This window comes from Styela clava, unplaced genomic scaffold (assembly GCF_964204865.1).
Source record: "Styela clava unplaced genomic scaffold, kaStyClav1.hap1.2 HAP1_SCAFFOLD_42, whole genome shotgun sequence".
NCBI classification, from domain to species: domain Eukaryota; kingdom Metazoa; phylum Chordata; class Ascidiacea; order Stolidobranchia; family Styelidae; genus Styela; species Styela clava.
In genome coordinates, this window is record NW_027556698.1 from 14,639 (window position 1) to 37,143 (window position 22,505).

Consider the following 22,505-nt stretch of genomic DNA (forward strand, 5'->3'; position numbering starts at 1 on the left):
GGTCCAGAAACTCTCATATTGTAACCATTATGTTCTACGTTTAACTGTCCACTCGCGGGATAAATAGTTATATCAAATTCTCAAATACCATGTTTTTTTTTATTATCCAAACCTATAGTATATCGAAAAGTAACATTATCACTATTCGAATTATTAATTATATAGTTAAGATATACATGTTTATCTTTGAAAGAATGATTTTGTTTGTTTACATTTGTTATTATTTCTTCTAAATAAAATCTATATTCTCCTCATTGTTGTTTTTTAAAAAATATTAATGACTTCAAAGTATCTTTTTGTCTGTTTAAAAATTTTAATTGTGAATTTAAAATTTTATCATTACATTTAATCATTTCAGAAATATCGATTAGAACTTCTTCTTTTAATTTATGAAAATCGTTATCATTTAAATCTTCAATTTTTGAATTATCTCATATTACATCCAATATTCTTTTTTCAATACTAGCATCTTTAATGTTTGGACCAAACATTATTCTATCCGTTAAATCACTATATACTCACAAATCTTGATGTGATTGAAATTTTTTATATTTGTCTCAAAACAATTTTCTATTTTCTTTATTTGTCATTATTATTCTTTTCCTCCTAAACATCCGTAGCGATTGGACCCGCGTGTTTTTTTCTGAAACTCATTGGTTTTCTTTTTGGGTTATTACTATCTACCATACTACGTAATATTTCTCTTAATTTTTCTAATCTATTTTCTCTATTTGTCATTATTTTTGACCTCCTATTTTATTTAATTCCTTTATGTAATATTTTATCATGCTATTTATACTTTTGTACACTTTTTTTCGACGCGCCTGTTGTTTTTTTGTAATGTCTTTAGGGATCGAATTAATATCCAAATGTGCTGTCATAAGTCGTTGTACATCAACTTTTTTTGATTTGAGATCGGCTCGCAATTTTGATTCGCAACGTGACACTTCATCGTCAACAGCAAACATTCGTTTAATTTTATCTATTCTATTTTCCATATTTTTTTTCCTCCTTTCCTTATATGGTACCCACGGGAGGATTCAAACCTCCAACCTAGGGCTTAGAACACCCTTACTCTAATCAATTGAGCTACGTGGGCTAAATGGTCGGAAAGAGAGGACTTGAACCTATGATCTCTCGGACCCAAACCGAGTGCTTTTCCATCTAAGCTACTTTCCGATGGTAGAGCCATTGGGGATCGAACCCAAGACCTCACGCTTATAAAGCGAGCGCTATAACCACTAAGCTATGGCTCTATATGGAGCAGATGAGAGGAATCGAACCTCCATAGTCAGATTGGAAATCTGAAGTTCTACCATTAAACTACATCTGCTAATGGTGCTGGTTACAGGCCTCGAACCTGTACTCGTCCGTTTACAAGACGGGTGCTTTGCCACATTAAGCTAAACCAGCAAATGGTGGAGGAGGAGAGATTCGAACTCCCGTATCTAAAAAGAATCTGATTTACAGTCAGACGCGTTTAACCACTTCGCTACTCCTCCGTGGCGGACCTGACGAGAATCGAACTCGCTATCTCCTCTTAGACAGAGAGGCATGTCATCCATTACACCACAGATCCAAATGGTGGAGATGGCGGGATTTGCACCCACTTCTTGACGCAATTTGATCATGATTGTTTAATTTCGCTTTATATGATCATTCAAACGAAACTTAGTTGCTATTTACGAAATTGTCCCGCAACTGACAATTAAGGGGTTTTTTTGTTATTATATTCTCTAATATGACGGTGAAAACTGAAACGTGTTATTAGATACCAATGAGGATTCATTCATCAACATTGAAAGGTTGTTTGTAGTTGTTTTTGCATTTGTTAAAAAAAGAAACTACGCCAATCGAACCTATACATCCCCGAATATATTATACTACACTTTTCCTCCTCCAAATAATTTTCTTTTTAAATATTGTAAAAATGTTTCTTTCTTTTCTATTGTTGTTTTAGGTTCGAGTTTCCTATAAACTCTTGCGAAACGATGCAATGCTGGTCATCTACTGGTGAATATTTTATTCTCTCCATAAATGTTATAGTGTTTACCAACAACCTCAAAACCTTTATCTTTAATGTTTTTAGGTGTTTCATCGAGCGAAAAAATGTAATCGTTTCAAATTCACAATTTACGAAAAACAGACAATAAAAGATGATTTGTTTTATCTTTTTTAATTTTAATGTCATTCTCGATAACATATTCTTCGATAATATCTTTAATTTTAGTATGTGTTTTCGTACTTTTTTTATATTTGTTGTCTAAGTATAAGTTGTCAACCTCTATTGTACTAAATCGCATTCTTTTTATTCGATATAGCGATCATTTAGTTAATCTATGTTTTTTAAAAAAAGGACTTTGAAATTTAATGTCTTTACATAGTTCGATTTGTTCTTCATTTAGTTTTCACAAATTGTGTTTCTTGATTTCTAATTTTTGACAAATAGCTTTTATATCTTTTTCTTGAAGATATATAGTTGTGTTTTTAAATATACTGATTTCGTATTTGAACTTTTCAAGAAACTTTAAATATCCAAATTCTTCTCCTGTTTCGATAATCTTTTTCGCCAAAATAGAAGCACTCACTAATGCTGATTTTGGATCAAAGCATTTATTGTATATATTAAGTGATTTAATATTGTAAAACACAGGACAACCTTCTTTATTCATGTATCATTTGGCTCCTGCTTTCTTCATTCTATTCAAGAATCATCAATAAACCGAAAAATGTTCCTCAAAAGTAGTTAATATTCCCGATTTGGTATCTTTCGAGTCTCAGTAGTTAACTCACACTTGTTTACTTGTTATTCCTTTATGTTTGTGTGTGTAGTAAAACATTCTTTCCTCGTATGTTAATTGATTTATTTGTTTTTTATTTTTCATAGTTTTATTTATATTTAGTCTTTTCTATATAATGTTTAATACATAATACTTGATATTTATCAGCGTCTCCAACCAAATTATTACTGTCGTTGTGTAAAATGTAATTAGAATATGCTTTTTCATCGCATTCGAAACAACGAGCTTCGTCTAATTGGTAACGAACGTCAGCAAATCTTCCAACGTATTCTTGAAAAAAATATCGTGGATCTGTCTTATATAATGTCAATAGACAAAATACAAGAGTAATACGACGGCGTTGTAAGTTTGGAATTTGTTGTAGAAACTCATATGGATAAAAGTGAAATTCATCAAAAAATAGAACATTGTGTCCTTTAGCTATGGCATCTTCAATTTTATTTGTCAAATCGATATGATCACGAAAAGTGATAACTGGTCTAATTTGACGTGTTTCTCTTGTTGTTCCTTCTAATTGAAAAATTTGTGGTTCTTCAATACCTCATTCTGCGATAAGCTTTTTTAACTTTGTCGTCTTTCCTGCTCTCATGATTCCTTCGATTGAAATAATGAGCCCTTTATTCAATAACTCTTGTTTGAACATTGTTTTTTTTCCTCCTGTGTTCCTTTTTTTTTTATTTTTTTTGTTTGCTGGCAGAGAGACGAAGCCTTGACGTTTACCAAGACCTCGTCATAAAACCGGCCGTAATATGACCGGTTAAGGTGAATGAAACAGTGACTTTGAAAATAAAAAGATAAAGGAAAGGAAATTGTCGCTTAAGCTAGTTGTCACTGCCTCTTCACAATAATATACATGGTAAAAAAAATAAATTGTGTTTCCTTTTTGCATCTTTTTTTTATCTTTTTTTTTCTTGTTTTGTAATTTCCTTTTCAAACTTTTTGAGCATGTCCTTAAATATCATTTGATGTAGAAAATCATATCCAAATTCTTTATCAAACTTTTTTTCAGGCATGTCTTCTCGTCATTCAGCGAAAACAACATTCAACCGGCATAGTTTTTTAGTGTCGCAACTTACCATAACCTTAAGGTCAAATGATTTATCCTCGTCTTTACGTTGTTCGAAATTCATGAAGAACACAACTCTTTTACTGTCGTTATCATCTCAACTGGTGTTTGTGTATATTCATTTTCGATGTTTTTTTGTAATTTCCTTACTGATTTTTTCAAAATAATCATGAAACTTCAAATTTCTCTGATTCATTTTTGAATTAAATTTTTCTACTTGTTTTTTTGTCATATATTTCATTATTCTTCTCCTTTATATTTATACGATCCTCTTTTTTTCGTGAATTTTTGATTAGCTATTTCTTTTCTAATTCTATTAATTGTCTTTATTTTTTCAACGTTTTCTTTTTCTCAATCAAGAACAGCATATACACCAATAAATATTTTGGGATTATCGCCTTTTTTTCAAGTTGAAAGTTTTGTTTTTGCTAAGTTAACAAGATTTTTTCGACATCTATTGAAAGCGCTACGTGAAACTTTATTTTTCATGTAAGATGGGTAATTATTTGTTGATTCATCGGCTTCATTATAGTCTTTGTTAAAATATTTTTGTGAAATTTTTCAAACTTTTTTCATACGAATATTTTCAAAATCATAACTATATAATCTATTTCAATTTTTAGCTAGTATAATTGAACTCATTTCTTTTCTAATAGTTTTTTTAAATTCTTCAAGATAATCATCTAATTTTTCAAAATCCTCAAGTATTAAATAAACTTCGATTTTGTTATTATCACTATCTTCTAAATGATATCATCGTCTAGGTTTTTTTTCTAAAATATGAATATTAAAGTTTACAAAGTCAAATCTATGACCCATAGACTCAATAGTGACGACAAAACGACCTCTCAAAGGTTCATGTGGTGACTCATCCCAGCTCATTCAATCACAATAAACCATACCACAATTCATTTTTTCAACAGCACTAATAAGTGTATTTTCCATTTTTTTTTCTAATTGTTTTAATTCGTCGTAAGATATTTTTTTATATTTTCCATTTCCATCCGAAAAATTTGACATTATTCTTTTCCTCCTTTTAGATATTTAATAATATAATCTATTTTTTTTTCAACCTCTAATAATCGTTCTTCTGTAATTGCACCGCTACTTGTTGGGTGAGGTACCGCCATTTGAATTAATCTCTTCATGGTCTTAAAAGCCGGTAAATTGGGAAATCTATATTTTTCATTTTTGTTTCATCATTTGTTATGTTCATACGTGTATTTATCATCATCCCTTACTGTACTAGTACAGCTTTCTCACACGCTATTAATGTATTTTAAACTCAAGTATGCGTCTTTTAAGTTAAAAGGTTTAGGTAATAAATTAGCATATCCATTCAATTCATAAAAATCTTCATCTTTATTTTTTATAATACAGTTACCGTTTGTTAATAGTGGTGTGGCTGACATATAAACACCTGTTTTGTGTAAGCTATATAATCTAACAACATATAATTTATTGTTGTATATAAACATATCTAATTTTTTATATTTTTTTTTAGAATCGTAAAGTGGAACACCTTTTTTGATGAAAGCCACTTGTTCTTTTGTCAATTGTCATTCTCAAATATGATCCGCGTTGTGTTTTAGTGTTGTTTCTTTATTTTTTGTCATTATTTTTTCCTCCTTTTTCAAACGTTTTAACTGTTACGTAAAAACCTTTTTTTGCTCAAACAGTATTGTCTTCGTCCCCTTTTGGTGATCATATTGTACTTTCAATACTAGTTCTAGCATCATATTCAATTTTTAAATCTCATAGTATACTTTCCAATTTATCCAACTCTTTTTTGTTTTTCATTCAAATTTTATATGTTTTCATTATTCTTTTCCTCCTTTGTTATCTAATAATTCTTTTTTAATTAATTTTTCTTTTTCTTCTTTGATCAATCTTTTCAATTCAATAATATCTTCGTGACCTAACAAAATACATATAGCAGGTATAGTACCTAAAATTGGTATTAATAAAAGAAAAGCTGTATATATACGTATATTTCTAACTTTTTTTCATAATTCTTTATATTTTGTTTTTACTATTAATGTTGCTTTTTCGTTGTATCTAGCTTCTAATGATTTGTTGCTGTTATTGTTTGATGATCCTAAGGCAAATCCTATTAATCCACTTGTAAAATTATCCATTATTCTTGACCTCCTTTATTTTTTATAATCATAATTATACAATAAACAATAAGTAATGCTCCAAATACTCCTGCTGAAATACCAGAGTTGATAACTTTTGTGGTTAATCTACCAGCATCTCGAAGATCTCTCGCTACTATATCTATTACTTTTGAATTTGTATACCCTGCTGTAGATTTTACATTTTTAACTCCTATAGTTTCAGTAATATATACTTCCCTATCTACGATACGTTGTTGTAGTTTAGAATAAAAAACACCTACACATATCAAAGAACTTACAAGTCCTAACGTAGTAACTCCTACGATTAAACCATCTGTTTTATTAAATTTCATTATTCTTTTCCTCCTATTGTTTTAAATAATTTTTTAATATTTTTTTCTTGTTCTATACTTTTTTCTGCGTTATGATTAATACATTCACCTAACTTTTTAATGTCTTCATGATTTGCTTTAATCATCTTTTCAAAATTTTTCAATAATTGAATAATAGTTTCATTTTTTGTCATTATTCTTTTCCTCCTAATTTGTTTATTATTTTTTCACATGTGTCTACGGTCTTTTCAAGAATATCTTTTTTAGGTAGTTTTACATGTTTTAAACGTTCTCTTAATGGCATTTTATTCAACTCACTATCTGGCATATCGCCGGTTGTGTTCATTGTTGCCTTATTCATAGCGTACACTGATAAAGGAAACATTAACATCATAACAGAAGAAATTGTTAATGAAAAACAGCAAACAATAGCTATGAGTTTTAAATTTGTATTATGTAATTCTACTATTCCAAAAATTGAAAGAGAAAAAACTATAATAAAAAACACCAACAATAATATATCATAAACATTTAATTTATATTTTTCGTTAATTTGTACATCCATTATTTTTTTCCTCCTTTTAGGTTTGATCCTATATATTTTACAACAGCGCTTAAAAGTTTCACTGTGTCATTTTGATTGTGAATTAGTTTTGTTATTTGTAACTTCATTAATTCAATTTCTTTTCGTGAATTATTTTCCATTGGTTTTTTTCTCCTTAGAAGTGATCTTATCTGTTTTCTTCTTTATTTCTATATTTTTATTATATCACATTATTTTTTTTCTTTCATTATTTTTTTCCTCACTCTCAGGGAGGTCCTCTTCTTGTTGCGATAATATCTTCATAATTATCTATACAATGTTTAAATGCTATAATCATATTTTTATACTGCTCTTGCATATCCATTTCTTTTTGTATTCTTTCTTCACATTCATCGTAAAGTCTGCTACTATTCGCTAAATGTTCTCTCAATAAGTTTAAATCGAGACCCCATGGGACAATGCTATTTTCAATCTCATATATATATTCTTCTACTGTCTTTTTTTTTACTGGTTGGTTTTCACCATCTTTTTCCTTCATTTTTTGAATTATTGCTCACATAAGCAATTGTTTATAAAACTTTAAACTTTCGTATTTTTTTATTACGTTATCCACGTAGTTTTCTACTTTTTTGTACATTATTTTTCTTTTCCTCCTTTTGAAATAATCAAATGTTTTTCTCATAATTTTTTAAATTTAATCATGTCTAATTTGAAACTATTTTTCTTACTTATTAATTTAATCAATAATAAAGGTACTCCTTTTGATGTAACCAAATCAAATATTTTTTCTCCTTTTAAAACATAACCTTTTTGTATGTTTAATAAATCACTTACTGTTTTTGTTGTCATTATTTTTCAAAAAACCTTTTCTTCTTTCATTACTATTGTATCATATTCTTTTTCGAAAAGTTTAAATAAAAATGGTCCTCGATAATTTAAGAAGTAACCACGCATTGAAGCATTTCGAATTAAATGTCGTACAACCGAACCGTGACGTTTTTTGAAATCAATATATTTTTCTTTAATCAAGTCTTTCAAACAATATTTTATCGCTAATACATGATCACAAATAATTTTAACATTGATATCATTTGTAGTTTTCTTTTCAATTTTGTCAGCAATATCAGTGTATTCTTTCAACTGGAAAGGTGTTTTAAAGTTGTTAACAACAATCAACAATCTTTCCAATCCGGCTCCAGTATCTATATTTTTTTTGTTTGACATAGTATAATTACCTTCACCATCATTTAACATATAAGAAAATACAACGTTTCATATTTCTAAATATCTGTCATTATCAATATTTTCTTTCAATAAATCAATTCCTTTGTTTTCTTTATCTAACTGCTGTCCCAAATCATAAAAAAATTCAACATTTGTTCCACATGGGCCAACTCCTAAATCTCAAAAATTAGTTGTTTTATCTCCTGAAATCAAATGGTCTTCTTCAACACCTATATTTAACAATATTTGTTTAGTTTCATCGTCCGAAAACAAATACGTAATGTACAATTTTTGAATGTCCAAATTCAATCATTTTGGCGATGTTAAAAATTCTAATGCTCACGTTAACGATTCTTTTTTTTGATAATCATTAAATGAAAAGTTACCTAACATGCGAAAAAACGTTAAATGTCGATTAGTTTTACCTATTAAAGAGATGTCGTTTGTTCGTATTACATCTTGTACGTTAAAAAGTCGTGAATGCGGTGGTGTTTTTTCTCCTAAAAAATAAGGTCTCAACGCTGAAACGCCTGAATTTACAAATAATAATGAACCTTCTTTGTTAATTATCGATTTGTTTTCTATTTTAAAATGTTTCTTTGAAGTTCAAAACTGACTTCATTTTTCTATTAATTCTGTTTTATTCATTTTGTTTTTTTCTTTTCTCCTATATTTTTATTATAACATACTTTTTTTTATTTTTGTTTCTAATTTTTCAATTCAATACAAAGCCACCGGAATCACGACGGCAAGCCCTAACAAAATACGGCCCAACCAATCACCTACCTCGCGTACATTCGATACTGTAATACCATAAATATATAGTACATATATTACGCCCATATATATAAATATAATAGTGAGTGCGATTACAGTTGTAAGCAACAACAACCACACCAGATTAAACAATATGGTTAGTGTTTGTTTATTCATGTCCAAATCAACCTATGTTATCCAGGCAAATTACAGTAAAAAATGCTAATGCTGGGTTAAATACAAACAATAAACCTAAATTATCAACCGAAGTAATATCTATTGTTAATGCCAATACTATACACATGTTTAAATGCGTAAGATAAATAGCCACTATAACCACACCTAAAAAATTAAATACTTCTTTTCTAGTTATTGGTCAGAAATTATCAATAACGTCTATCAAGAACATACCAATAAACATTGCCACTATTCACGTCACGGATAAAATAAATCGCACGTAGTCCAACGTCGTATTGAATCCTGAGCCCTCGTATATGTTTCAAATACAAAAGCCCAATATTCCAAAGTACGTAATTACTGCCAATCACCCTATAGTTTTGTCTTTCATGTCTTTTCGACCTCCTTTTAAATTATTGTACCATACTTTATTAATATTTCTGTCAAAATAAAATAATAATTGCTGTGAATGCATAAAAACACCTCTGCCACAGCGAAAAAATTAACGGCAAAAAAAATTAATAAATGTTTGTTCATATTTTTCATAATTATATTGTACCACAAAAAATTATTGTGTGGAAAAAAATTATTATTATTATTATTATTATTATTATTATTATTATTATTATTATTATTATTATTATTATTATTATTATTATTATTATTATTATTATTATTATTATTATTATTATTATTATTATTATTATTATTATTATTATTATTATTATTATTATTATTATTATTATTATTATTATTATTATTATTATTATTATTATTATTATTATTATTATTATTATTATTATTATTATTATTATTATTATTATTATTATTATTATTATTATTATTATTATTATTATTATTATTATTATTATTATTATTATTATTATTATTATATAAATATATATACATATAGACACACACACACGCGCGCACATAGTACAGCCCCAAGCTAAGGCCTCCAAAACGCCCAAAAAGCCCCTTTTTAAGCCATTTTAGGCCCTTTTTAGCTTTTTTTGGTACTTTTTCCGGTGTTTTCATTTGGTCATTTCCGACCCCTCCACATGCTCAAAATCGACCCATTAGGTGGCCAAACAGAGGCGGAAGGTTGAGGGTGTGGGGTTTGGTTCATTTATTCATTTTTTGGCTTCCTTTTTTCGTTTTCTCGTTTTCTTGTTTTCTTGTTTTCTTGTTTTCTTGTTTTCTCGTTTTCTTGTTTTCTCGTTTTCTTGTTTTTGTCTTTTTCGTTTTCTGTTTTTGTCTTTTTCGTTTTCTGTTTTTTTTCTTCTTCTTCTTTTCTAATTTTATTATATACCAAAATTTTTAATTTGTCAAGTGTTTTTTTTAATTTTTTTTGATTTTTTTTGGCTTGTTTTTCCTTCTGATAATGCCATTTTTTCCCTTTTGCTAATTTTTTTTTTGCTTTTTCTTATATTTATTTTATACCTTTTTTTTTATTTGTCAAGTATTTTTTATTTTATTTTTTATTTTTCGATTGTTAAATTTAGGCCCTTTTTTTTTGCGTTCAATGGTTTAGGTCGTTTTTTTTAATTGCGGGCCTGTTTCGCGTTGTTCAATTTTGAAGGTGTAAAATTAAGCCCGTTTTTTTTTTTGACGGCATAAATTACGTATTTTATTTTTTCGCGTCTAATTTTCATAGTGCCCAAATGCGCAAAAAAAGCCCGGAGATTCCGGGCCTTTCTGCTTGTCGCGGTGGTGCTGTTGGTGGGTGGTTTTAAATGTAAACGCTCGGGGTGTCTTCGTCGTCGCCGTCCACATTTTCGGCCTCTCTTTATTCGTCCCAATTTTCGGCGAATTCTTCCAGTTCTTCGCGTCATTCGCGCGATTCCTTCGCGTAGTCGTCCGCTCCTTCTGCTACGTGTTCCGCTTCGGCTTCACGGAGTAGGTCCGCGGTCGAGTAACAAGCTGAAAAAATGGTTTGGGTGATTTCTTCGGCTTCGTCCGGTGTTATTTCGTTAAATTTTTCATTGCTTCATTTTTCCGCCATTTCTTCGCTAATGTTTCCCAATGTGTGGGCTACGTCGTCGACAATGTCGGGGTAATCCAATCCCTCAAAATCATTTTTTAACTCTTCCAATTCCTTAATTGTTCATTTTGTCATTTTCTAAAATCTCCTTTTTTTAATTATATCATATTTTAATTTAATTTGTTTTGTTTTTTTGTTTTTCTTATCTTTTAAACGGTTCGAAATCCATTTTTTCAGGCTCGAAATCTAAAAGCTCGTTCAATCTAATTGAAAAATCAATTAATTTTTTCGCATTTTCAACGTCTTTTTTTGCCAATCGCTTTTTGGTTGACGTGTTGGCTTCGTCGCTTAATCCTTTACAAATTGCCAAAATTTCAAATTTGAAGGCGTTAAAAGTTGAAGGGGTGAGGTTATCGGCTTTAATTTTTTTATCAATTAATTTTTTAAATATATTTTTTTTATGGTCGGAATAAATCGATTTTAAACCTAAAAAATAATCGAAACGCTTTTTTACTTCTCCACCCCCTCAATTCTTTAAAATCTTGTTTTGTAAGATATCGCAAAATTTCGTTTGGTTTTGGCGTGCTAATTTATTCATTTTTTGCCTCCTTGTCTCATCTTTTCGTAAACTCTTCAATTTCTTTTAAATATTTTTGAAATTTCGGCGTTGGATTGGCTCGGCATTCTTCCGCAACAATTCGACAACTTGCAAAAATTCATTGTTTTAATTCCTCCCATTGTTCAGCGTCCAAAAAATCAACCGTATAATTTTCCCGCAACACTTCGGCAAATTCGAATTTTAAACCATTTAAAACAATATCGAAAAAATCCGGATAATTTAAATTAAAAAAATTATCTAAAAAATTTAAATTGCGATTGTCAAAATCAATTTGTTTTTGCTCTTCTTCGCTAAAAATTGAATAAGGCCAACAAATTACGAAATCGGCCAAAAAGTCGCGGATTTCTTCGCATTGTTCGCGGTCACCGCTTGCGCATTGGTGGCCAAATTTATTAATAATTTTTAATAATCGGTTTTTTTCGTCCTCCTCGTCCCTACAGTCCAAACCTCGCAAATTTTGCGTAATGCTGTAAGTGCTTAAATTTTCGGCACATTCAACCGGCATTTTATCGGCTAAATATTCTTGAATTTCTTTTTTTTCCATGTCTTTTTTTCTCCTTTCCGGGCTTTCTGCCCTATCTTTATTTATTTATTTACTTGCTTTTTAATACTTGGGGAGGCTCTCCCTCCCCCGTGTGGGGTTATTGTTCCCACTTTGCCACGAAATCCGCCACCTTGTCGCTAAAAAACTGGATCGCTTGACTTTCGAAGCTGTCGGCTTCTTCGTCGCAATCAAATTTAGCATTTTTTAAAACTTTAAAGGCTTCGGCTTCATTCAATCCGTCAACCTCTCCAATAATTAATTGGTAGTGGTCCAATTCTAATAATTCCTTTAATTCATTTTTAAATTGTGTTTTGTTTTCCATTTTTAAAATCTCCTTTTTTTTTCTTTTCTTTTATTAAAATTTAATTTGCTTTTTTCTTTCCCTCTTTCTCTAATTATATTATAAACCTTTTTTTTATTTTGTCAATAGTTTTTTTTATTTTTTTTTTGGGCTACTTTTTGCCCTGCTGTAGCCAATCGCTGAAATATTTTAAATTTTTTTTGGTTTTTTTTCGGTTTTTATTGTGTTTTTTTTGTTAAAATTTTTCAGCTTTTCAAAAAATGAAATTGAAAAATCAAAAAAGCCCCTTTTTAAGCCAATCGGTGAAACCGAAAAGGCCCAAAACTCATTTTGCCCTGTGTTTAAGCCAATAAATAGCGGTTAGGTCGACTTTTCCCAGTGTTTAAGCCAATAAATGACGGGAGAAACTAGACCAAAAAAACAAAAAAATAGGTAAACGCAAAAACAGCGACGAAACGCAAGAGCTCCGAAGTCTAACACCTTCCGGGTTGCTTCCTCTTCTGTTTGGCATGTTTAACGTACACAATTACAACCAAAAGGGGAGCGGATCGACCAAAGAGAGGGAGCCAACAAGAGGTGCGACGGGTTCAAAATGGCATTAACACAGGGAAAAGGAGCGAAAAAGAGACCAAAAAAGGGCCAAAATTTCCCAACTCTTAAACTTTTAAACCTTTTTTTTGTAACTCTTAAACTTTTAAACACGCGAAAAGTGGCACCACAACAAGGATTTAAGCACGCCGAGCGAAAAAGTTTAAGAGTTTAAGAGTTTTCGCAAAACTTCTTCCATTTTAAAAATAAAAATATATATATAATTAAAATAATAAATATATAAAACTTTTTGAAAAACTTTTAAACTTTTAAACTTTCCCACTTTTTCGCTCTAAAATGGCTTGAACAGTGGCAAAACTGGCGGTTTAATAGTTTAAAAGTTGTTGCCAAATAGTTTAATAGTTTAAGAGTTGAACGATTCCACCCCTTAAAAAGGCCGTTTTTTGGCTCTATGACTGGGCAAAAACCCGATTGCTCCACTTATTGGCTAAAATAGGGCATTTTTTCGCTCTTCCTCAAAAAGAGGCTAAAAATATTTTGAAAGGTCCCCCCTCTATTATAACATTAAAAATTAAAAAGTCAAGGGTTTTTTTTATTTATTTTATTTTATTTTAAAAAGGGGCGGAAAATTCCAAAATGAGGCCCCAAAATTGGCTTGGCTATCTCTTAGGCTGGCCAAAATGATACATTTAAGGGGTCAAACAGAGACGAAAGGAGAAGGGGAGGAGCTAACGGGTGGAAGAGGGCACGAAGTGGGGCAAAATGGCACGAAATGAGGGCAAAGGCTATAAAATGGCATAAACAGGGCACAAAATGAGGGTACGAGGTCACAAAATGAGGATAGGGAGGGGGAGGGTGACAACCCGGATTTTATTTTTTCATTCCTTGTTATATCATTTTTTACCCGCGCCCTATTTTCGCTTTTCGCTTTTTCGCTTTTCGTTGCGTGCCCCCCCTAAGTTTTTTCTCGTTTCTGTGCAGCGCCGCCCCTATCGACGCCCCCCCCCTATATTTTTTCGTGTTCCTGTTTGGCCGGGCCCCTACTTTTGGCCACTTCGTGGCATAGCGAAAAAAAAAATAAAAAAATAAACACTATTTGATTTTTTAACCAGTATACTATCTTGAGGAGGGTTGGTGTTTACGCGCCAACGTACCTTACCGATCCCTTGTTTATCAAGGGAGCATAATTGGTCTACGTATGTAGCCCTGACCACGGTGCTATTAATGTCTCGGACGTTTTTAGCGTAGTCCGCTCCGGCGTAAAACGGACGGGCTATTTTATGGTGAGTGTGGCGAATCGGTTAACGCTCCGGATTGTGGGTCCGGTACGAGTGGGTTCGACTCCCACCGCTTACCCCATTTTACAGAAACAGTTATATTTAATTATAGAACAAACCGCCAGTTTGGCGATGCCCACGGTTAAGTTCGGAAGAATTTTTAGGCGTCAAAATAAGTAAAGGAGAATTGAAAAACCTAATATAATATTATGGAAAATATCAATACAAACAATAATGCAGGGTCTAATGAAAAAGACACTGGAACTGTTAACGCAACAGTTGGCAAAAAGAGTTTAGATGTTCTTACACTTGAAAACGAAAGATTACAGGAAACGTTGAAAAACAAAATCACTGAAATCAAGAATCTCGAAAGAATCAAGGCTGAACATTTGGAAATCATCAACCGAGCCAAAGATAGCCGCAGCGAACAAGATATACAAATCGAGCAATTGCAAAAAAACAATGATGACTTATCAGGTCAACTTAGTTCAATGAGATTGCAAAATGAGTTTGTTTCGAAAGGCGGAAAAATTGAAGAATTTGATGACTTCAAACGTTTAACTAACGGGGTTGAACTTAAGGAAGAAGACTGAGGACGATACCAAGATAAGTACGCCGGGTCTATTTTTAAACCTAAAGAAACAGAACAACCGATAGTTGAACCACTAGCACAAGTAGCCGCAGCACCTGCACCAGGTTTCCAACCAACAGGAGCCGAAGGAAGACGTAATGTCACTTCGGACACCTTATTAAATGACGAAGGAAACAAAGTGCAAACTCTAGAAGATTTTCTCGGGCCTCCACCATCAGAAAAATAGTTTTTCGCTCGTAACCTCCGTAATCGAGTCATAAATATTTAACATATTATAGGAGGAAAAAAAATTATGGCAAAAGTTAATACTAGTTTAGAATCCTTATTAACTGTTAAAGGTGCTGGAAGCGCTTATGATGTTCCATCTACTTTAACGGAATGACGTCGTTGATTACCAATGCTTGGTATCACTAAGTTAAGTCAATTAGGTTTTTATACTTTCAAAAATGAAACAGTGGCCGGATCTTTCCGTTTTGTCGCTGGACAAAGAATGATCCCTCGTAAATATACGGTTGAAACAAGCCGAGCATCTTACAGGGACGCAACACGTGGTATCAAATTGAACCATGTCGCATATGCAACACTTATCGTTGGATTAGATCAACACTACGAAAACGGTGTAACAAGTGAAATGTTCGACGAAAAACGATTTAAAGGAACAGCAGATTTAGTCTTATGATCAGCAAGTACATTCTATGATACTTACTTATTATCAATCGACTTATCATGATTTGTTAAAGCAGCAGATATCTTAAAAGATACTTCAAGTGGAGCACCAGATACAGTTTTGGTTCTTGACGCAGCAACTATCGAAATCAATTCGAAAGACGCAGCAACGAAGTTTATTCGTTTGGTAACACAACACTTGATTAAACTTGAACACTACGTGGACAGTTACGGAAAAACACGTACAGAAGACATTAAAATTGTTATTTCGCCTGTGTTCGAAAATCTTTTGATCACTGCCGCTACGGCAAGCGCATTCAACCCTAACTTCTACATGAAACGTGAAGGTGGATCGCAAATCTACAAATACTCTGCCCAAGTCCATCACTTCTTAGGAAGAAATATTGCAGACAATGTCTACGTTTCTGACTCAACAAAAGCTGTTGATTTATCGAAATGATTATTGATTGCGTCTGAATATAAACCCGACGGAACAGGGCCTATTTGTACAGTTGTTGGAAACTCACATATGATTAACATTGCAGCTTTGGAAGCTAATCAAAACAGAGCGATTACATTCAAAGCCAGTTATGGTATGGAAATTTTCGACGCCTTGAAACCAAGAATGTACGGAATCCGTACTGCCTAATCAGGTTTCACAACACTAGTGTTCAGGGTTGTCACTAACGAAAAAAACAACCCACCTATAGGAGAAAAAATACATAAAATATGAGTACAAAAGTTAATTTAAGACCAGATGACATTTTATTCGGAAAAGAATCATTATACGATATCGTTGATGGTTTTATGCATCCGATAAATGCCAATGGCAAAGGTAAGGGCGTTTATATTAAACTTCCTGACTATTCATTTTTTGAAATTGAACTTGTAAAACCAAAAGCTGATAATTTCAAAGAAGTTAGTGTTCGTTTACATATTTATTATATGCAATCAAAAATCATCCGTGTACGAGGGAAAGAAAAATCAATTCCTGTATCAGAAATAAATTACGCGACTGAATGATTTGGATTGAACATATTACAATTGGATAAAGAACAAACACTTAATGATATCAAAAGAGTTGTTGATTCACACCTTCAAACAGTAGGTAATGACAATTATCAATTGAATATTATTACAAAAATAGAAGAAACGATTCTCGAAAAAAAAGAGAATAAAAAAAAGGAGTAGAGAAAAATGGCAACACGAGTATACGAATTAACGGAAGCACCTTATATTTCAGTAGCGGATTTTAAAAAATTTTACGCTAGAGAATATAAGTATGAACCAAGCGACGCGGAAATCCAAGCGGTTATCCAATTAGCTTTCACAAAACTAAACATGTTTGTAGGAGCAAAGGCTATCAGTCAAGAAAGTTTGAACGAGGCCCAACCTGACCCTATTAAACGGGACTTTTTCAAGGAAGCTATTGGACGGTTAGCGGATTACTTTTTGGACATAGGTATTTACGACCAAGGATCACATAATTCTTTTTCTTTCGGTCAAATTAGCGCCAGTTCAAATAACATCTATGAAGTCGAATATGTTCCAAGAATTGTTCGTCAATTAATCGAATATAGTGAATTGTATACTCCTTTTGTCACTTTGGACAGTTCCATTGGGGAATGTTCTACAGACGTAGATGCCAACAATGTTGTTGATTTTTTCGATGCTTTCATTACTCGTGATGACGCTGTAAAATTAGTCGACACAATGAAAACGACACTTCAAGAAGAAATAGGTGTTCGTTTACATAATACTTTAAATGGTACTGATATGTCATGACATGTTAAAGCACCAATTCCATTAAACGAAACAATCACCAAAATTTTAACAGATTTTGATGAATCAACAAACACACCCAAATATAGTTTGAATGGAGAACTTATTAATGATCTTAATCTAGCAACAGAAGATTTTGTTTCGCAACAATTCAAATATCTTGACTCAATAAAATACACTACAGATCCTGTTTATGAATCTAAAGTGTTAGTCGATTATATTCATAGTGCCACAGAAGGTGGACATCATTTCTTAGCTGTAAAAAGAGAAGACTTGATTTCTCACTGAAATTTGGCAACCGAAATATTTGTTTTGAAAGAAATTGAAAAACGTCATCCAACTAACGAAGAGGTTGACGAAGCTGTTTCAACACTTATGACTAAACACAGTGTTAATTTTATTAAAGGGGACATGACAGAGGATATCGTTTCTCATTTAATAACATTGGATAAAGAATTGGCTACTGAATACGATCATAACGACTCATCTACATTGGATGATATTGAACCTCTTACTCTTATTTCATATAACGACGAAATATACATGATGTTTGCAAAAAACACAACATCTATTTATTTAATAAACAAATACAAACGTGAAATTTGAAGACACGATATAAACACTCAGTCAGAAAATCTTAATGGAACAAAAGTAATTTTAACTATTAAACAAACAACTTTGGCTATTGATTATATTAAAAATAATAATAATGCTTCGGCTCCTACTCTTGTTAACTACGAGTCAACCTTATTAACAGAAGTTTATGACAGAGATGAAATCGAAGACGGGTTTATTCCATTTTATACGGCCAATAAAACATTTGTCGGACATAAAACAGGAGCTCTTGAAACAGGAATCGTGTTAATCGATCCTAAAATAAAAAGTGCTGATGACAATGGAACACTGTTGCATCATCCTTTAATCGAAAAATTATCTTCAACAGATAGAACATCGGAATTCTTAAAGTCTCTTTATTATTTCGAAAAAAATGGCAAAATGTACATGAAACAAGTTAAGGGTGACATCGAACAATTATTATTGTCTGAATCAGGACTTAACACTGTACATTCTATTTTACATAACAACACAAGTTTTGCACCCATAAGAGACACTTATAACAAAGCTGAAATCGATAGTAAACTTGATGGTATACTACGATTAGATGATTTATTATTAAACGAAACTACTTTACCTTGAACACAAGTTCCAACAGAAAGTCAAAGAACAACATTAACTGCTGTTTTTAAAGTTCCTAAAACATTTTATGGATTAAACGTTGGAAAATGAGGAAGCGATTGAGCTTACAATCCTTTATCACTTCGTACAGAAGAAAAAGTTTATCTTTATAAATTTAATAACTTTGGAACACCTCAAACTTTAATTGAAGACATTTGAAGTTTATGAAAAAAAGATACCGCTGAATTTCCTTCAAATTGATTAGAATTAACTGAAGATCAAAAACACGATGCGGCCTTAAAATTTGTAAATAAAATATGTGGTTCGAGTTACAAAAGAAGTGACTTTGAACACATTGGAGGTACTGTTTCAAAATTAGATCATATTAGTCCAATTAAAAGAAGCGATTTAGGAAAGCTTTACGAATATTTTGTTCTTTCACAAAATCCTCCAGTTTTCCCATTTGAGTCTAATTTCAGCACACCGCAAAAATGATCTGACGAATATGGCTTTACAAAAGAACAATTCTATAATCATTTTGTTAAAAACACAATTATTACAGAACATATTAATAATATTGTTAATACCAAAGGTATTGATGTATCATTAGAATCATTTTTAGAATGAAAAACACCGTTAAGTGACGCGCAAATCGACCATATTAAAGAAGGTGTAGTTTCTTTCGATACGACTAAATATGACACATACAAACCCCTTGATAAATTTGTTTATGACAACGAAGTATATGCTGTTGTAACTCGATCGGCAGATGATTCGAACTGAATTATTATATCTTTATTTAAGAATATAGGACCTATCGAAATAAGAGCAAATGGTGACAAAGTACTTATTACGGAATACGATAATACATTACCTAGTCCATATAATTCGAGTGGGGCAAATTTGAATTTACAATACGTTTGTTCGATTATTTCGTGAATCAAACACGTTCAAGAACATCCGATTTCTGACGCAACACCTCAACAAATCAACGAAAGTTATCACAAAAGATTTACATTCCTTGAAGGTCATTTACCAACATTTCCTATTTTCACTACTGACGACGGAACAATATATGGTGTAAATGCTCTAGGTTATTTAAACGAGACTTTTGCTAAATTACATCAAATCGAAACAGGCGAAACCGTTTATGCTACAAAAAAAGACACTTATACTAGACCTCAAATTGATACAAAAATTGATTCTATTTTCAGAACTACAAACCCTTTATTATCAGAACTAAGATTATTCTGAGAATCAACACCAAGTGAAGCTCAAAAAACAGCCTTATTATCAACTCTTAAAATTCCTGAAACTTATTATGCTTTAGAAGAAGAAGGGTATGGAGGCGACTACGCAACACAACCTTTGAGTTTAAATGTTGGAGACAAAATAAATATCTATAAAATCCTTAACTTTGGCGAAAAAACTCATGTTATCAAAGATGCATGAAGTTTATACAAAGGACCCGGTGATTGAGACGATTTGACTGAATATCAAAAACGAGCAACTTTATTAGCTTGAATTAATGATATATGTAGTTCAACTTACGTGTTGAGTAATTACACAAAACCAGATGGTGAAGTCGAAGAGTTAAGTCATATTGTACATATTAAACGAAGTGACTTAGGTTTACTTTTCAATCATTTCGAAACGGATAACGATAGTGATGTAAGCGAAGTAGATGGTATTGTTAAAACACCAAAACTTTATAGTGAAAAAAATCATTTACAAAAAGAAGATTTCTACAACTTACTCAGAGGAAAGATTGAAAACTTAACCAAAGTGTCAATTGATTCTTTCGTTGATTGAGAAACACAACTTACAGATGCTCAAATTGATTTTATCAAAGAAGACATTCATGCTTGAGATCAAGCTAAATTCGACGATTACAAAATATTCGATTTATTTACTTATAATAATCAAGTTTACATTTGTTCTCGTATTTTAGGAACTAATATCTTTGCTATGAATTTATTGAGAAATCAAGGAATCGTAACATTTAATAAAACTATAGATCTAGTAGCTTTTCACGATGCAGCCGTAACAACAATCCCAGCACCATTTAATACAAATTTAGCAAACTTAAGTTTAAAATATATTAACTCATTATATTCATGAATTGAAGATCACGATAATTCAGCCATTTCAAACCCCGTACCCGGAAGTTCAGTATTTGGTGATTGAGACTCTCGATTATCATATACAACTCCAGAGTACTCAAACTTCCCTACACTACCTGTGTTTACAAACAGACAAGGTAAGATTTTTGGTGTTAAATCATATAATTATTTAAAAAAGTTTTTTGCTTTAAAAACAGACGTGAAATCACATACTACGATTGAATCTTTCCACGGATGAAAAGAACAACTTACAGATTCACAAATTAATTATATTCGTGAAGAAGTTGATAATTATGATGAAAGCAAATTTAGCGAATATAAACCATTTGATTTATTTAATTATAACAACAATCTTTACATTGTAGCCAACAAGCATAACGATAAACATTTGTTCGAAGCAGTTAGTTTATTACGAAATGGAAATGTCTTAGAATTTGGTATAGGCGATGTGGCTATTGTTGCTGGAGGAAGTTTTAGTACTACAATCGAAGCACCTTACAATACCGATTCTGCTAACTTGAATTTACTTTATATTAATTCTATTTATTCTTTCGTTGAAGACCATCAAAGTCACGTAATATCCAATCCTGATTTAAGTAATCAATTCCACAATCGTTGACAAAATCGTTATGATTATATAACGCCTGATTCTTCAAACTTCCCAACTATACCTATTTTCACTAATAGTAAAGGAAAAATGTTTGGAGTTGATGCTCATAATTTTATTAAAGAATATTTTGCTGAAAAAGATAACGTATATACTCGTCAACAAGTAGACGCACAGTTAGATAATCGTTTGTCTGAAATAGAAACTCTAATCGTTGATAATGAATTATTACCTTACGACGCTGACACAAACCCAACAGGGTTAAAATGAAACGAAGTACCGACAGGATCTCAACGTGGAAAATTATTAAAATTGTTAGGTATTGAAAGTGAATGATGAGGATCTCGTTGAACATACAATCCATCGCGATCTTCTATAGATGTAGGGGACACAAGAATTGAGAAAGTTATACCTTTTACAAAAAACAGTGAAATATATGATGTATTAGATGAGTTGAATACTCCTGAATTAAGAATTGCTCGAGTTAATGAAATCTTAGGGACTAATTATACATCTCCACATTCTTCGGTTTATTGAAGAACTGGCGATATTCAAAAATTGATTGATAGTGGACGACTTTATAAAGCCACACCCACTTATGAATCAGTATCATATTACGTTTCGCCACGATGATATTCTGAACCTAATCATCTAACTCAAGATGAATTTTTCAATCTTATCAAACAATATAAAGCAGATCTAGTTACTAACTTACCAGACGAAATTAATCACAAATTATATGCTAAAATTAAAGACGTTTACAACAAACCTCAAATCGACGCAAAATTTGATGGAATTCTACGAACTGAAGATTTAATATTAAACAGAGACACTATTCCTTGAACTACAATCCCAAATGCTGAAAAACTTCAAACTTTAGTTACTGTTTTGAATACAGAAGCCGAGTATTATAGTCTTGTTCAAGAAGGTTATGGAAGTAACGTAATTTCGCAACCTCTTTCTCTTAATGTAACTGACAAGGTAGATATCTATCAAATCTGTAATTTCAAAGAAGAAAGTTGTGTAATTCGTGATGTTTGACAATATTACAGAGGACCTTCGGACTGAGATGATTTAACAGATTATCAAAGACATTTAGCTTTATTGACTTGAATTAATAATCTATGTGGTTCAAGCTATACATTAAGTAACTATATTAAAAAAGATGGAAGTACAGATGTATTAAGCCATATTATACATGTTAAAAGATCTGACTTAGGGAAAATCTATACAGAATTTAGAGATGCTGATCCAACTCGATCAAC

General features: G+C 31.5%; 3 non-coding genes across 3 annotated transcripts; all 3 read right to left on the minus strand.

Moving 5' to 3' along the window:
- Positions 1–1,183: 1,183 nt before the first annotated feature.
- Positions 1,184–1,256, minus strand: Trnai-uau (transfer RNA isoleucine (anticodon UAU)). Its single transcript has one exon. It is a non-coding gene; the product is annotated as a tRNA-Ile (tRNA).
- A 6-nt stretch (positions 1,257–1,262) lies between these two features.
- Trnag-ucc (transfer RNA glycine (anticodon UCC)) lies at positions 1,263–1,333 on the minus strand. The gene has a single exon. It is a non-coding gene; the product is annotated as a tRNA-Gly (tRNA).
- An 86-nt stretch (positions 1,334–1,419) lies between these two features.
- Trnay-gua (transfer RNA tyrosine (anticodon GUA)) lies at positions 1,420–1,502 on the minus strand. The gene has a single exon. It is a non-coding gene; the product is annotated as a tRNA-Tyr (tRNA).
- Between the last annotated feature and the right edge of the window lie 21,003 nt (positions 1,503–22,505).